At 45.7% G+C, this 18,105-nt stretch overlaps 1 protein-coding gene across 4 annotated transcripts in view; it reads right to left on the bottom strand.

Annotated features, from left to right (window-relative positions):
- Window positions 1-18,105, bottom strand: part of LOC127001540 (protein pygopus-like) — a 202,516-nt gene that overhangs the window by 107,800 nt on the left and 76,611 nt on the right. The gene's annotated exons all lie outside the window — the stretch shown is intronic.

Below are 18,105 nucleotides of genomic sequence, written 5' to 3'. Positions count from 1 at the left end.
GATGTTCATGCTTCTCTTCATCCAGTGGTCGGTAAAAAGATTTCCATTTTCAAGACAGCAAGGACGGGACGGGTTGAGGAGGAGGGCAGGGCAGGGAGGTGTCACGCGAGAGGGTTTCAGTTCCAGGCAGACTCGAAGCTGTGTTGATGTCTCTCTTCATCCCGCCGGCGAAAGGAGTTTAATAATTTTCAAGTAGTTCGTTTTTTCCTCTTCCATAATGCCGGTACGAATGAACGCTCCGCCATAGAGTCTAGCGATGTGCTGAAATGCTTGCCGGAGGGGAAAATGTGTGAAAAGAAATTCCTCATCCTCGGCAAGCAACAGGCTTAATTACACGTTCCTGGAGAAAATGTAAATTCGGGTGTTGGTGGTGGTAGTGGTGGTGGTGGTGGTTTGAAGGATTACTAAAAAAAAAAAAAAAAAAAAACGTCTACCCCACGAAGCAGATCATTCCGCATTGAAACACACATCCCGAAGTCAACAGGAAGGAAGGACGAGGCAGGGCGAGGCAGGGTGAGGCAGGGCAGGCTGTAAGAACGCACGGCCCACCTGTGTAAGTATTGGATTATGCAGACTTGACATTCCAACATGCAGATTAATCTGTGTTTGCAATAATTAAAACACACACACACATACTGGAGCGGGTCATGCGGGGAGGAAGAGGGGGGGGGAGAGGGGAAGAAGAACCTTACAGACGAACTATGGACAAGCTCTCGTAAGGATGGGGGCCTGAAGGGGGAGCAGAGAGGGGGGTTGGGGGGCTCGCTACTCAAATATACACTCAGACCTAAAACACCAACACGACTCGGACTAAACCAAACATTTTCCTGGACAAATGCGGGACGGGAAGCAAAAGGTCGGGGCGCGTATTCTCCGAGCACACAGGCGGGCTAGAGGAGCTGCACGCAAAAAATATATATTGACTTCATTAGTAAACCGGGAATCATAATCACGATGTTGCTGACCCTCCTCTCGCCCTCCTCTCTCTCTCTCTCTCTCTCTCTCCCTGTCTCCTTTTTTCCTCCCCTCCGCCCGGCGTCTCGTCCCTCCTCGCGTGCTGGCAGTGTCTTGCAACCCACACGCCTCCTGGGGAAGCTAATTTATTCAACTATGAACGCCTATATCTGGCTCTGAAATATAGCTGACTGGTTATAGAGGGCAGTGATAGGCGGCGGGGTAGGCAGACGGAACAGGGGACGGAGGAGCGAGGGAGGAAAAGGTAAAAGGATGGGAGAGGGAGAACGAGGGAGAGAGAAGGGCTCCAAGGAGATTCTACCCATAACATCATCAACGGCAACTATATCTGCAGCCGTTCCCTCACTCCCTTCCCCCCTCCTCCACCCCTCTCTCTCTTTCTCTCTCTCGGCCTTCCCCGGCGTCTCCCCTCCCCTTACCCTACGGCAAAAACTCAATGCACGATGCAAATAACGAGATGCAACTTTGCGACTGACCCCGTTGTGTTGGGCCCAGAAACCCTCCACAGGGCCCCTCCGCGATCGGTTTCGGGAGCCCGTTAACTCTTGCCGCTGTCTTATTTTATACATATACATAGTGCAGAGAGAGAGAGAGAGAGAGAGAGAGAGAGAGAGAGAGAGAGAGAGAGAGGAGGGAGGAGTTATCTGGATAAAATATGAGATCATGTCTAATAGTAGTTACCCTCGCATGACTGAATGACTGACTGATTGGGTACAAGAAGCTTCCCCTTCCCCCTCCTCCCCCCAGTCCCATCACCGACCCCTTCCTTCCTTCCTTTCTTTCCCCTCTCTTACCCCTTTTCTTCCCTCACCCCCACCCACCCCTTTTTCTTCCTCCTCCCCGCTACTCTTCCCTCGTTTATTTTGTTTCCTCTCTCTCTCTCACTCACTCCGTCTTGCCCTCACTTCCTCCGCATCACATTTTGCCTCCTTTGTCTTTGTTTATTCGCCTGTCCTGCCTCTTTCCCTTCCTTAACTCCTCGTTCTATTCATGCCCATTATTTATTACATTTCGCTCATCGGGACCTTATTCCATTATCTCTACCTCTAGTCCCTCTCGTCTTCCATCGAGGAGGGAGGAAAGAGGACGGAGAGAGGGAGAGAGAAGGAGAGGGCGGAAGGGAGATGAGGGTGAGGAGGCTGAGTGAGGGACAGGGAGGGAGAGGAGGGCATAGAGAAAGGGAGGGAAAGGACGGTCGGAAAAGGAGGGAGAGAAGGTCGGGAGGAGGGAGAGGAAGGGAGGCGTCGCTTGTCCCCCCTCACTCATTCCCTCCCTCACTGCAGCACGCCGTCTCCCGGCCACCACCGCCTGCAAATTAACTTCATTTTTCACGTCGTGGGATCAAATGTTGCTCGCAGGATCGATATGGCAAAACCTTAAGTTATTTGCCGGCGAGTACTGGCGGGAAGTGGAGACGTGGGTGGTGGGTGGTGAGGGAGGGGGTTGGGGGTGGTGGAGCATCATAGTGGAGTGGAGTGGAGAAAGGGGGTGCATCATTGTGGGTGCAAGGGAATGAAGGAGATGTGGAAATAAGGGACGCTGGTGTTGGTGATGCAAAGGGATGTGTGAGGGGAAGGGGGGGAAAGTGGAAAGGGGGGGAAAGTGTGTGGAAGAGGAGGTTGATCATAGAAGATGTGAGAGGAAAGGGTAGGTAAGTAGTTGATTATGGAGTATGTCGCAGGCTTAGAGGTGCGTTGGTCATGGTGCGTGTGTATAGGGGGATGTGTATGGGGGTATGGTGGACTGGTTGATGGACGGATGGATTTGGGTAGCGAAGGTTCTTAGTCGACGGAAAGGTAGATGAAAAATGAAGGAATGGGCTGAAGAGATATGTAGAATATGTATATCAATACGCCCCGAAGTTAAAATACATGATCGTATTATTCTTTAACTGACTTGAGTTGGTGGTTGTGCGAAAAAGTGAAAAGTGAAACTGTACATGTTCACAGTTGATTATATGAAGTAAACTTATTTATGCTCATTTATATTTCCTCTCAAATGGTAGAAAGTAACGAAATAAAAACAATATCGAGGTTATCTTAACACAGCAAGAAAATGTAAAGTTTCAGCAAGGGTTTTAGTCACCTACAGATGCAACAACACAAGGTCCAGAGGTATTTATTTTGGATTCGAAATGACTAGATTTGAGACAGCGCGGATAACAAGTTTCAGTGCATCATGACTCAACAGCATCACGTCCATGAAGATACATCAAAACATGGCACTTTTAGGTCGGTTGGAGTGTTCACAACTTCACTCGCACCTGACAATAACGCACCTCCAATTATCAATATCAGCGACACGACAGGTTTCCATCATCATCTTTCGACCCCTTCCTCCCCCTCCCTCCCCCTCAAGGTAGCAGTACGCGATGCGACACAACTAAGGTGGAATAGACCTCAAAATGGTCCGAGGCGCCCCGTCAGACGAGGTGATTAGAAATACCGACTCAAAAATTCGCAATTAAGAGGATGTCATAACTGAAATGTGCTGATATATGCAGACTACGAGGGTGGACGAGGAGGAGGAGTAGGAGGAGGATGAGGATTTGAAGGAGACTAGGGGGAAAGGGAAAGGTAAAAGGAAGAGGATATGAATACTAGGAGGTGGTGGAAGGAGAAAGAGGAAGAGGAGGAGGATAGGTTTGGACGAGGAATTTAAATTTGAAAAGAAAAGGAAGAAAAAGAAGAGGAAGAAGAAGAAAACGCAGAAAAAGAGGAGGTAGAAGAAGAAAATAAAGAAAGGAGGAAACAAAACATGAGGAAGAGAAGGAAACGCAGAAAAAAGTGAGGAAGAAGAAGAAAAGCAGGAAAGGAGGAAAAGAAAGAAAAAAAGAAGAGGAGAGAGAGATTATGAAGAAATGTATGCACGGTCTAATGTTATTATAAGTCAAACTGAAGTACCTCGTCAATGGAGGTGGGTGTCAGTAATGAGCGAGCACCTGAGACTGACAGGTGGCGAGGCGGGTGACATGCAGTGTGTCGTGTTGACCCGCACAGTGCCAGGTGTCTAAAATTTGTTCGCTTTCCTTAAAAGCAACTTTCTTTATCCTAACAAAAGTTCATTGGTATATATTTTTTTGTTTCGTAATATTAGACATAACAAAAGAATAAATAAAAGACACAGCAATAAAACCCGGATTAATTTCCTCTTAATTCAGAAGAGATGAGGAAGGCTAGAGTGTAAAATAAAGTGACCACCAACACATAGTAGATCAGTCTTCACCATGATCAGCTGACAGCTATGAGATGCTTCTGGTCTTTGGTCCTACTCTAATTCTATACAGCCTTGAGACCACAGAAACGTTCCATTGTTAGCAAAATATTATAAACGCTGCCAGTAATCCTTGTTTTGTGTTATTAGAGCCAAAAAAATAGCTCTTTCGTCCTGAGGCTTCTATCGCAACAACGTAAGTAGAACACAGTGAAGCCAAAGAGGGAAAAGCTATGCCGAGTGATACCAGGCAGAAGCGTTGGAGCGTAACAACGAATTACACTTGTTTCTTTGAGTGGCGAGGAGGAGTTTATGTATACAGCGCATGTATGAAATAAATGAATGAGAATACATGAATACGAAAACACGAAAGCTATCGAATTAGACATCAAGGAAAAAAAATCCTTGCAATAATTCGGAATGCAAAATTAATGATAATAGAAGCGAATTCATAAGGAGGATTAAAAGAAAAAAACTATTAGAGCACTAATTATGTCTGAAATCTGATGAAATCTACAGCATATTCAGCGAGCGAGCGAGCAAGCGAGAGAGAGAACAGACAGACAGAGCAGAGTGAGGAGGCTGGACGTCAGAAATTAATACAGGTAAACACATCCACAGCGAAATAAAGTATAAACGGGGAAAAAAAAAAAATATACATATCATATACAGATTGATGAGGAGGGAGAGGCGGGGTGATGGTAGGTGAAGGAGCGGGGTGACGAAAGTGAAGGGGCGGGGTGATGAAGGTGAAGGGGCGGGGTGATGAAGGTGAAGGGGTAGGGTGAGGTTAGATGAAGAAGGGGGTGAGAGGTGGAGAGGCGAAGTGGCGAAAGTGAAGGGGCGGAGTGACGAGAGGCGAAGGGGGAGGGAAGGCTCTCGGGCGAAGGGCGGACGGACGAGGACCTTCCGCGGGGTCTTGTTCGAGCTCGCTCCTTCGCCCTCGTCCCTTCTAATGCTCTAACTTTTCCCGCGCCGCTGAGTGGGTCCTCGCCGCGCCGCGTCTCGCCTCGTCTTGCCGGAGTCAACATCAAAACGCAATATTCGCTTCAAAAACGGGGGGAATCACGGAGATTTTTAATTAGCGTTGAGGGAATCAGCTGATCAAATCTCTTCTGACTTTGCTCTCCCAGCGTCAGTAGATTGACTAATTAATTCGTATTTGTGTCAGAAATGACTTCGTATAGTCGGCCAGATACATAATTTTTATATCCATACCTCGCATAGATTTGATTCCCTCGATTTCGCTGTTATGTTCTCGGTTAAGTGTGCTGGATAGAGTTGGTAAATATCGAGGCAGCGGCAGCAGCATATATATAAGCAACTCCTGAGCTTCCTGGTAATGGGAGGGAAACGGGAAGGTGAGGGGATAGGAAAGAGGGGACGGAGGAGGAGGTGAGGGGAGTGAGGAAAGGTTCGGGGATAGAGGAAGGTCTGCCTCTCCGACCCCGTCTAATGAAATGAATGAGTCTCCCGTTACTGCTCTAAAAGATATTCCCTGTTTGAATTTAGTTATTACCCCGAGTTTTTGGGCCGGAGATATAATGAGATCTTGTTTTTTCCTCGGTAAAAAAGGGAGGCAAACTTTTTTTTTTTTAGGGGGGGGTGCGTGTGTGTGCATGCGTGTGTTGTAAATATGTGCGACTGTGTGTGTGTGTGTGTGTGTGTGTGTGTGTGTGTGTGTGTGTGTGTGTGTGTGTGTGTGTGTGTGTGTGTGTATTTCTCAGCATCATACTATTTCCTCTCCTCATTTTCCTCCTCCTCCTCCTATTCCTCCTCCTCCTCCTCCCCTTCCTCCTCCTCCTCCTCCTCCTCCTCCTCCTCCTATTCCTCCTCCTCCAAAACGTGGGTCTCGCTGGTGGTAATTTCGACTCTATTAATTTTTCATCCGCTGTGACGACTCTGATGAGCTCGGTGGGTGACGTCAGCGGCCGCCAACAACCCTCAAGATGGGAATGTGGATAATTAATGCTGTTTTACAATGAGGACTCCGTGCTGATCATCGTACCTCCGTGCCTGAGTCTTGTTTACTACCTGAGGCGCCTAATGAAAGAATCTGCACCTGAGTTAATGACTTTTTTATCGTTTTCAAGGTAAGGAGAAGCAGTGTCAAGGTGATCCGCGTGGACTCGAGAAAGGGGAAAGTGATGGATGAGGGGAGGAGTATACATGGATGAGAGAATCACTGTTGGATGTATGCATAGTAGAGTGCAGTGGTAGAAGGCAATGCTTGATCTCCTGCACTGTGTATATGTATAGCGTGACAGTGTTCTCTTTACTCAATATTAATCTGCGCCGAGTGAATAAAAAAAATGAGGGAAAAGGATGGAAAGAAAGAGAGAGATAGAGAGGAGGGTATATAGCGATGTGTGAGTTAATGTGTGATGTACGTAGCGCAGTGCAGCGGTAAGAAGTCAACGCTTTAGCTGCAGTGAAGTATTTATGTATTGCGTGATGTCGTTACTTAGCTTTTATTTCATGAGGGAAGGAAAAGTTTTTGTCATGGCAACCTTACCGTCACTCGCCTCTATCCCTTCTCTTTTTAAGCCTTCACTTTCTCCTTATTTTAAACACAAATACTCAGCATCTGTCGAGTAAATATTATATCCTTAAGCTAAATGTAACAACGATAGGAATAAGCTAAATACAATATCAAGAAAAAAAAACTGGTTATCATCCCTTTCCTGACTCAGTTCACCTCTTTCTCTATCTTCTCTAACTTCTTTTCTCTACCTCCTCCACCTCTTTCCATACATCTCTCCTCCACCTCCCTTGCTCCTCGTCTTCTTTATCATCTGAGTTCTTTTCATCCAGATCTTCCACTTTCTTCCTCAGCCTCTTTTTAACTACCTCCTGCTCCTTCTCCTCCGCCTTCTCCTTCCCCTCCTAGTCGTTCTTGTCCTCGTTGCCGCAATTTCGCCCTCGTTCCGCCTCCTCCGCCGTCTTCCCTAGTCCTCCTGTTTTATTCCCGTGACAAAGGCGACACTCCGTCCTCCGAGTCCTGAGGGAAGACTCAAGTTTCAGGGATGGCTTTTTCTTTCTCCGGTTTTCGGGATATTTGAACCAGTGTACCCCTCAACCCCTACCCCCATCCCCCCTATTTCTGTCTCCCTCTCCCTCTCTCTCTCTCTCTCTCTCTCTCTCTCTCTCTCTCTCTCTCTCTGAATTATAATCTTCTAAATAGTGTTGACATAAAAAGAGCTTTCGTAACGCAGGAAATAAAGGACAAAAAGTGAGCAAACTAGAGAGAGAGAGAGAAAAAAATTACTGTCTTATTTCAACATCGAGAAACCTACGCCCTTACGCCCCCCCTCCCCCCCTTTATCTTCCCCCTCATCATCACCCCGCCCCCTCCCTCTTCTTCTATCACCTCACAAGGGCACGTTAAATTTCCACGTTTCTTTCAGCGTCAGAACCTCGAGAAAGTGGTGCAGTTCCCCCCTCCTCCCTCCTCCTTTAGTCATCCTCCGACCCCCTGGAGAGACACTTGGAGGATAGAGGATAAAGATAGAGAAGAAGAAGGAGGAGGAAGAAAGAGAAGGGAAAAGGGATAGGAGAAGGAGGTGGAAAAGGAGGAGGAGGAGGAGGAGGAACAGATGAAGAAGATGACGAAGATGAAGAAGAAGAAAAAAGAGGAAAAGCAGAAGACACGGGGAAGGAAGAGGAAGACACAGAGGTGGGGTAGGAGGGGAAGAACCAGGAGGAGGAAGAGACGGCGGGGGCGCTGGAGGTGGTGATGGTGGAGGTGGCGGTTTTAGGGGAAAAAAGAAAGAAAAAGAAAAAAAAAAAGGCTAAGAAGAGGAAGAAAGAGTAGAGTTCACCAACAGTCTTAAGCTCTCCTTCTCCAGCGCCTCCCTCGCCATACGGAAGGCACTGCTCAGGCCCCCGCTCCCTCATGCACTCCGCCGTAACTCTCAGAAGGAGTTATTCCGTACGCGGTCCTTCCATGAGGCCATTATCACAGGATCATCTTCCAAACACTGGTTATCCGCCCCACACAAATCTCGCCCGCAAAAATCCGTAACGAAATGGGCCTTTGTGCAGTGAAAAGTCTTATCTGGCGTTGGCTGGTAGCGGGAGGGAGCCATTCCTCAGCGAGTTTTTCTCACTTCTCACACACTTTTCCTCCTCTCAGCTGATAAGAGTAATGGACGGCTGAGGAGAACGCGCCCGAGGTTGCCGGTGTCTATTATAAATACAGGCGAGGCGAGGTGAAAAATGAGCGAAGCGTCTGGAACGGCGAGAATTATCACCTTCAAAAACACACACGGTTGCTTGTGAAAATAATATGTTGACTAGTCGTGATTATACCGGGAATTCTCCGAGGGATTTTTTCATCATTCCGCCCGGCGATCGTATTGAAAATGTGAATAAGAAAATCCTCAACGCAGCTGCAATGCCTCGCCGGGGCGTTACGGCATCGTCCTACTGCAATTAATTAACTGATTCACAGGTTCAGTGAGGCGCTGAACAAATATTTAGACATATGTAAATTGTATTCCGGCGAAATAACGAGAAATTGAAACTTAATTTAAATAGACAATAACTCTGGCTCAATATCTAAAAGTATTGCTTTAATTAACCATGACATATTGGAGTCACAGGTTACATTAATATTGCACAGACGCAGGAGCTCGGTGACATTTTCTTCGGCCTGGTATTATTGATTTTCAGTTTTTCGTAATCACCTCGAGACTCATTCTGTAATTTCGACATGCACGTCCATATAATGTGCAACAAAAGCTTCAGTTTAGCTCGTCCCAACTCCGTCACGGGAAATATTGACATGTAGTTACGAAAATGAAGCCAGGAACTAAAGGGCGAGGCTACTTGTGCTTCCCACGACTCCAAAAGATTAAGAAAAAGGTAAGTTCTGGTCCATAAAATAACTCTATCACTTCGTATCAGCTCTGGACTAATCAATGGCTCGCCTGTATTAATATTAACACTAATTCAAATATTTCCCGGGAACAGACGAATAATAGAGAGCAACGCTGCACGCTAACCGTCTTTTTATCATCGTCCCTTAGTTAATATCATAAACACCGGCGCAAAACTTCATCAGGCGAGGAGGAAACCGTTTTTAGTTCGATACATTTATTCACCTTTTACCGGCGAATTCATCTTGCATATTGTTATTCATTCTCTCGAAGATAATTGTGTTTGCAAAGTTATATCACTCATCATACTCTCGTCTCTCTCTCTCTCTCTCTCTCTCTCTCTCTCTCTCTCTCTCTCTCTCTCTCTCTCTCTCTCTCTCTCTCGCGTGCAGTGCAAGAAAAAGACCCACAAACTATTTCACCGTTCAATAATTTGCTGTATGAACTTATTGTTTGCACTTCGGCGGCCACGAACACCCGCCAGCGCGTCATATTGGGTTTTCATCGCTAGCAGGTGTGCAAATTTTATGGGCATTCCACTTGACAATAATAATTTCAAACAGTGTAGCATTAATGATAATAACGTGTAATTCCCTTTTTTCGCGTGCAAGTATCAGGTGGCTATTATACAGGCCGCAACAAAATGCTGATGCTAAACAACGGTTTCAAAGGTAAGTCAGTTTTTAGAACACACTGAACCAATCACCGATTTTGTGGTGGAAATTAATAATAAGAGTTGGATTAATAAATTGCTGCATATTTTGAAACAATTCTGAATTTCAGTTAGTAAAGAAAGGGTCAAAATTGCAGCTCGTGGCGATGGTAGTGTGGGGTGGGGGGGGGGAGGTGGAGACTGGCGGTGGTGGTGGTGGTAGTAGTAGTAGGACTGGTGTGGTGGTGGTAATGGTGGTTGTAATGGCGTGATGATAGTGTTGGTGCTGGTATTGGTGGTAGTGGTAGTGCTGGTATACTGGTAGTGGTGGTAGTGGTGGTGGTGGTGGTGGTGGTGGTGGATGAGATAATACTGATGAAAAAGATAGATAAATGGATAGATAGACTGAGATAAGGAGAATGTAAATTATTGCCCTAAGAATGTGATAAGATCTTATTTAAACAACACTGGTACAATACTTTCACTTATACATCGATCATAACTTCAGAAGCAGAGCGTGTGTGTGTTGCGAGGATGACTAAGGCGCGGAGCATTGGACAGCAGCTCGCATCACGCACCCACAGAAGACACGATTTTTTTTTTTTCAGAACTAACTCATAACATTAGCTACTGGTAGACCATAAAAAAAAGTAATCCTACCCTTTTACTTTACGCACTGACCCCCCTAAAAAAAATATCAAGACACTTCTCGACATTAGTTTGTTATTAATATTTTTTTTCGTCGTGTGATGGACTCCGTGTTAAGTCTCTGGTCTCTCTACTCTGCCGTTAACAATAAAAAAAAATAGGGCATTTCATAGGTAAAAATTAAAACACAACATTCCCTCAATATTATCAATGAAATCATGAAAAGAAATAGACTTCACTCTCAGATGCGAACTGTTTTTTTTTTTTTTTCAGAATTTAGCTTCACACCCACAACGGTTGAGAAATGTATCCGTACTTAGCAAAGGGTCGAGTGTTGAATTTAACCTCTGCAATAATACCTAAGCCTCGAAACTTCCTTAAATATGCTTTTTAGTTATTTTCTTTACAAACAATGATAAAAAAAAAGTATATTTTGTTGGTAGAATATTCCAGTAGAGTCCTATAACAAACACCTAAGTCTCAAACCTTCAATAATTTCGTTTGACCACTTTCTTCACAGATAATGCAAAAAAAGTTTATTCTCTTGATCAAATGTTGCAAAGGAGTGCTATCTATAAGCGTCTACACCTCAATGCTTCAACAATCTTCATTCTTTTAATCTTTTCCTCCACAGAGAATGGTAAAACAACGCATATATATTCTAATGGTCAGATATTGCAAAGAACTCCTATATATTTTACATCATTCTCAGAGCTTCAGCAATCTTCTTTCGCTTATTTTTTTGACAAATCTAAGAAACATAATATTCTAATAGTCAGTTAAATTGTTGCAATCGAGCGCAATCTAAGCGTCCCCTCCTCAAAGCCTCAACACTCACCCTTTCTCTGCCTCTTGACGGCCAGGACACTCGGGGACTTTACACCTTTAAAACCACAATATGAACACGTCATTACAAAGAAGCCGAGGAAGGAAGAAGAAAAAAAAAACACGACAAACGAAAAAAAAAAAGTAAAACAACAACAGCTTTCATCTCTCAACTTCCTGAAGCCTTTGTATCATTCTTGCCTCCCAGCTTATTTCACATCCCTCCCTTCTCTCTCTCTCTCTCTCTCTCTCTCTCTCTCTCTCTCTCTCTCTCTCTCTCTCTCTCTCTCTCTCTCTCTCTCTCTCTCTCTCTCTCTCTCTCTCTCTCCAAAAGCATCCTGCGGCCGATTGTTGCTTTCATTATTTCTCCCCAAGCAAACGAGCACCTGTGTGTGTGTGTGTGTGCGTGCGTGTGTGTGTGTGTGTGTGTGTGTGTGTGTGTGTGTGTTTCTGGGTAGCTTTGAGAAAACGAGGCAGGAGCGAGGGAGGGAGGGAGTAGGGGGAGAAGGGGGAGGAGGGGGGAGGAAGGAGGGGTGGGTGTAGAAACGAACATCAAGCTTCAAAACACGAGTTATTGTCGAATTTAAGAGTGGTGAGTGCCAATTTCAGCGGCAAATGAAGTGAGAGGAAGCAAGGGAGGGAAAAAATACACGGTTCATATAAGTGGTCATCTGATGGTCTGGGGGATTTGGGGCAACTCGGAGGCGTTAGCTGGCTGGCTGCAGGGACAGGAGTGGTATTGGCCGGCCTCAGCATCTCTCCATCTCTCCATCTCTCTCTCTCTCTCTCTCTCTCTCTCTCTCTCTCTCTCTCTCTCTCTCTCTCTCTCTCTCTCTCTCTCTCTCTCTCTCTCTCTCTCTCTCTCTCTCTCTCTCTCTCTCTCTACCCCTCTGCGTCAAAAAGACAGGAACAGAAATAAGAGCTGCATAGGTAAAAACTCCGAAAAGAGGAAGCGGGTAATCATGATGAAAAGGTTTGCGCTCGTGGAGGAGAGAGGAAAGTGTATATTAGGTGGGGTCCAGAAGAGTAAATAGAGGTAAGGGAGGAGGACGACGAGGAGGAGGAGGAGGACGAGGAGGAGGAAGAGGGGAGAGCTAGAGTAGGGGGTCGGATAAAGAAGAATCGGAAATAATGCAATGGTAAATAGAATGAAATTATTAATAAATCACGGGATGAAAAATAAATGATGCAGATATTGTACAGTATATACACGGAGAGTTGTCCTGTGCGAGCGAGCAAAGAGTCTTTTATTATATCATTATACACGTGTGTAAAGAATAGGGAAGGGCTTTTGCCGGAACACGCGCAGACTTTACACAGAAAAATAGGATATACACTCCCTTTCTTCTGCCCTCCCTCCCCCTCCACCGCCCCCCACCAGCACCATCGCTGCCACTATCTTTGTATCATAGTATAACAGACACACCGGCAGACAACAGCTGAACAATCCTCGCTCTTAATGCGCTCTAAATAAAAGAAAGTAGAAAAATTGCAGTGGGTCTCAAAAAACGAACAAAGAAATTCCTCAACTATTTGGGAAGGTCCGGCGCCGGTGATCAATGAGACGGCCCGACGCCTCACTCCTGCCGGGGCGCGACGGGCAGGGCGGACCTCCGGGGGGGATCAGAGGTCCTGCTGCGGCGTCAAGGGGCGGGGGTGTTACTGTTAGCCTCCCCTCTCATCCCCTAGCTCCTTCTCCCTTCTCGTTCCTTTCCGCTTTTCCTCTTTCCTCAGTTTTCCCGGGCGGCGACACTCTTGCCTACGACGTAAATGGCGGCCAAATTGGGCCTCTGATTGGCGTCATCGCGGTGGGAGTCATCGGCGATGTTTAGGGAAATGAAAGGGCGAAAAAAGAAGATACAACGGTCCACTACACTCCCGCGGCCGCTTAGAAAAATGGAAACTCTTCTCCCTCATTATGGGGAGGTTGAACATTTTATCGTCGCTTTCAGAGTGAGCACCAACTTGGAGCCAACTTTTAGAATTTAATCTCCGGCATGGGCCAAAGTTTGACCATTTTTACCCTTTAGCCTCCAGGCTCCCCGCGCGCCGATAGCCGCTGCTTGAGCCGCCCCGCTGACAACCCTGCGGTCCCTGCTCTCGCCCGCTCTTCCTCCCTCTTTTCCTTCTTCCCTCCTTGCCGCTCCAGCGACAACTCGGCTCTCCCCCTTAAAGCAGGTCTTGGCGGGGGAAGGGGAGCGTGGCGGGGGTGTGATACTACCAGGTCGTGGGTAAAATAAATGCTAAAAAATGGTAAATATATAACCAACACGGACCCGACTTCTTCACAGAGAGCCAGACGGCAGGCACGCCCAGCAGCGGTGTCAACTCTGGCACCAGGCCAGCCTTTCTTGGCCTTAAGGCACCCGTAGGCACCCTTCTCGCGCGTCTCCAGCAGCGACACCCTCAGCAATGAAAACTTCTGCTTCCATAGGCCATCAAGAGTGTTCTTCAAAAGCAGAGGAGGAGCAGGAAGCGAGGCGAGGTGAGGGAGAGTGCCACGCTGACCCTGCGACGCGGCGTCTTGGCAGCACTTGGGGCCGCTCCTCCCGGCCGACGCTCGGCATAGGAATGGCCCCATTACTGCTACATTGATCTTGCCCGTCTTAATCCCTCCGAGGATTTTTTCTTCAGTAATTTTAGGGCGGCCAGATATATGACGCCGGCCCAGGCAGCTCTAGTTACTGCCTCTTTTGTTTACACTTTATTTTGACTTTTCATCGCGAGTGCCAAAATGCTCCCTAATAAATTCTTATTTGCACTGTCTTGTAAGTATGCTAATGTGGATTTCATGCGAGATTGTCAAAATATCGCATACAGAATCCATAGCGGGCTTCTCATAAGTATGCAAATGTGACTTTTCAGGCCGGCTTGTGAAAATAGTGGGCACTAAATTTATATTTCAGTTTCATTAAGGGATTTTTAAGGAAAGTTTGTCTCCTACATTCCCAAAATATATCCGCATAAATTTACTGTATTGCTCTCGCAAGTATTCCAGCTTCTACCATTAAACCATGAAAAAACCCCTTGGAACATTAACATTACACGTTAATAACACAACACACAAGAGCACAACCCCGGCTCGTAACATTCAAAATCCCGGCGCGGCGCCCGGCGGAGAGAGACATTCCGAGGCCCCGAGCGTCCGGACACGTCTTAATGAGCGCCCCCTCGGCTGCCCTTCTTTGTGCGCTTGTCGGGGGTCATCAAAACACATCCATAAGGACTGTACGAGATTTGAATCGTGATTTTATAGCACCTATAGTTTGAAGGTTTTGTGAAAATAATAGAATAAGGATGTTTTGCCTCGTCAAAATGACCAGTCATCTTCGGAACCAGTAACTGCATGAAGGTTACTTCGTATGCAGCTTCCAAGGCCTTCAGAAAAACCTCTCCTTCACCTTATCGGTTCTACATTTTGAAGTCTGTTGCCCATGCCACCAAACACTCAAGAAAAATCGTAAGATAAGATACGGCCTGAGAGTTAAGAGTTGACGTGCCTCCTTAAGTCAGACGTGCCCTTTGCCTTCCTCACTCAGTATCTGGCTGTGCAGGCGAGGAACAATTGAATGCAGAAATTTGAATATCTTTGTATATTCTTCATATTTTCAAGGTGTTTTAATCTGCCAAAAAAATTACTGTTTGCATATATATAAAACATTATTATTTTGAGGTGGTTTAATACGGCAGGGTTATATTAGCAGCAGTAGAGAGTGAGATAGATGGATGGATAAATAGAGAGATAGATAGTTAGATATAGTTAGATAGATACAAAAGGGGTTAGGGAAAATTACACACACACACACACACACACACACACACACACACACACACACACACACACAGACCAATAATGAGTTCCACCATAATAAAGTAAAGGACAGAGAATAACGAAAAAATAGTGTAATGACATCAGAATATCACGCGCCATAAAACAACGGGGGAAACATGACATTTCACATAACAAAACCATCACAGAAATGTCTGCTTGATCAAATTCGGACGCTTTTCTCCCGCGTCCAGTTTTTACTTATTTTTCTGCGCGTCTTTATACCTGTTCAACACGTGAGATAAAACATTACAATACCATTTACTAGTGAAGAAATATGCCCCCTCGACTCTCCCTACCTCTCCCCGTGCTCTCCAACTCTGCCTATTCCACTCTCCCCCACCTCCACACTGCCTCCTCCTTCTGCTCCTCCTCCTCCCGACTCCTCTCCCCTACCCCAAGCGTATTTTTCGAGGAGTGGGGAAATGCAGTTGTTTGTGATTTTAGGTGACAAACAAAAATCTGACAGACACCAAAAAATGGGCAAACGTACTTCATCAGAAGATTTGTAAATGAAACCAGCACAGGTAACACTCTCACTCTCACTCTCTCTCTCTCTCTCTCTCTCTCTCTCTCTCTCTCTCTCTCTCTCTCTCTCTCTCTCTCTCTCTCTCTCTCTCTCTCTCTCTCTCTCTCTCTCTCTCTCTCTCTCTCTCTCTCTCTCTCTCTCTCTCTCGCACGCAGCTGACACACACAACAATGGCGCACACAAACGAGTTACAGCAGCTAAGAAACTGTCCCCGTGAGCAAGGCTGCCACTGATTGGGAGTTTCTTTTCCGCCCTCGCCTCGGGACTAAAGAAAGGGCGGCTCGGTCTTAGAATTCAGGTAAGAGGAAGAAAATGGGTTTCCAATTAAGGGGGTGCTGCAGGTCTAGTATTAAGGGATTCTGGGAGGCATCTGTTTAGGAATTCCTGGTAAACAAGCGCCGAGACGATACCCTGGACTGTCCTGTTCACTGCAGCGCCTCAACACACACACACACATACATGGAAAGGCAGGGAGAGGAGAGAGGGGCCGAAAGGAAGAAATATCGTGTGTGTGTGTGTGTGTGTGTGTGTGTGTGTGTGTGTGTGTGAGAGAGAGAGAGAGAGAGAGAGAGAGAGATAAAGGGGGTGCGTCCCTTGAGTAACGAAGAGGGCAAATTTGCATATTTTCCATACTAGTGAGCTATTTTTTTAGGAGCACCCATTATGTACTTTCCTATTTGTCTTAAGTAGTTTCGTTATTTATCTCTGTACGTAACTGTTTCTCCTACTCATTTCTATGGGAATTACTCTATCGAATTCGTTAAAAAAAGGCATTAACAGAAAACACATCGATAACCTCACTCTTTCCATCTCCTTAACACATTTCCTTCTAATTACGAACACACAAAAAACTTGGAGGGTGAGCAAGACAAATGTTCAGTTCTTACATTTCTTCCAAGGTCCATGCCAGTCACTGTGAAACACTCCCTCAAATATTCAATATGTTACTGCAATATTTTTTCATCTATATATGTAATTCAAGTAAATTGGTATTTGTTTACAATTCATTTTAATGAATTTCCTGCCCGTCGATGCTAACGAAAAGCCCATCCATGGATATTTTTGCTAGGAATCATTAAGCTCCTTCATCTCTTCTATGTACAAAAGTTCAGGGAGTTTTGAAGAGCGCCTATGAGTAATGAGAATATACCAATAATATCTACTACTGGGTTTTGTGAGGAACAAGCGGCACACACAGACAGACCCTTGAGACACCTACGAGAGGAGGAACCTGGCGGAACAAGCGCCGTAACTCTCCGTGTCTCAGACGCTTTGATATGTCAGACTTTTGATCTTACAGCATATAATTTTTTTCAGTTCTACCTACTGGCACACGCGCACAAGAAATTATGTAACTTTAGAAGTAGATTAGTGAATATATAGCTTTAAATATACAGAAAACATTAAAAACAGAAAAAAATTCCCTGCATACCGGTACTATCGAAGACTTAGTACCAAAGTGAGCCTCCATTTGCAGACAGACAAACGATCAACGGTGTGCCGCGATAATTGTTGCCTTCATTATCATTGCCGCCTCCATTCTTCCCTCAGCATGGCGCCTCCACCACGACGCTCGCCGCCGGGATCATCACAGAACAATTAATATGCTAATTTAACGAAGGCAACTGGGGACCTTCCTTTTTACATTTCTTAATTTTTCCCTCCGTGTTCCCAAGAAACAAGGTCAATCGAGAACTTCTGAATAATTGTCCAAACTCGGCTTAATTAACACTGTGCGTGAGTGTGTGTGTGTGTGTGTGTGTGTGTGTGTGTGTGTGTGTGTGTGTGTGTGTGTGTGTGTGTGTGTGTGTGTGTGTGTGTGTGTGTGTGTGTGTGTGTGTAAAAGAACGTGAATTTGTTGAGTAACCCAGTACATATGTAAAAGAACGTAAATCTATAAGAATAATCCACCCAATACGAACACTTCCCTATCCCCTGCACGCCCTTCTTCCCGCATCGATCCCGCGACACACGTTCGGAGGGACGGTGGGCGGCGGCGAGGTAAACATTGACTGGACCAGAGACAATGCTCACCTTCCGAGGTTATCAACGACCCCACAGTCTTATCCAGAAGGCTCCGAGCAGTGGACCCGATGGCGCGATTAACTATTCTAGCCATCCGATCTTTTTTCCCCTTTACTTGAACCAGAATCGTCGCCTCATTATGCTTTAGGGTGATTATGATGATGTATTCGCCTGTACGGAGTGGTTTTCAGCACCATACCTAGTTATTATTTTTTCGTATAATAAAAAAAATAATAAGTGCTGACGCTGCAGGACACACCCCTTGCCAGTTAGCGCCATGAACATATGACATTAGGTCGTCAACACACCTGACAAGTGGCATTCAGCATAAAAAATCCCACCTGAAGGACGTCTAACACAGGTATATACATTAACACACAAAGCTTACTCGACGTTGTGGCATCAGCACCGAATGTCCAGCGAGTATTTTCTTTGTATGTTCATGAATACAAAAAAAGTGACGGCCATTATAAGCATGTGAAAATATGAAGAATATATACTTTTTATACACGTAGTGAAGAGAAAACAC

The sequence above is a fragment of the Eriocheir sinensis genome, chromosome 2, assembly GCF_024679095.1.
Source record: "Eriocheir sinensis breed Jianghai 21 chromosome 2, ASM2467909v1, whole genome shotgun sequence".
In the NCBI taxonomy this organism is placed as follows: domain Eukaryota; kingdom Metazoa; phylum Arthropoda; class Malacostraca; order Decapoda; family Varunidae; genus Eriocheir; species Eriocheir sinensis.
This window is presented reverse-complemented; position numbering and strand designations above follow the sequence as displayed.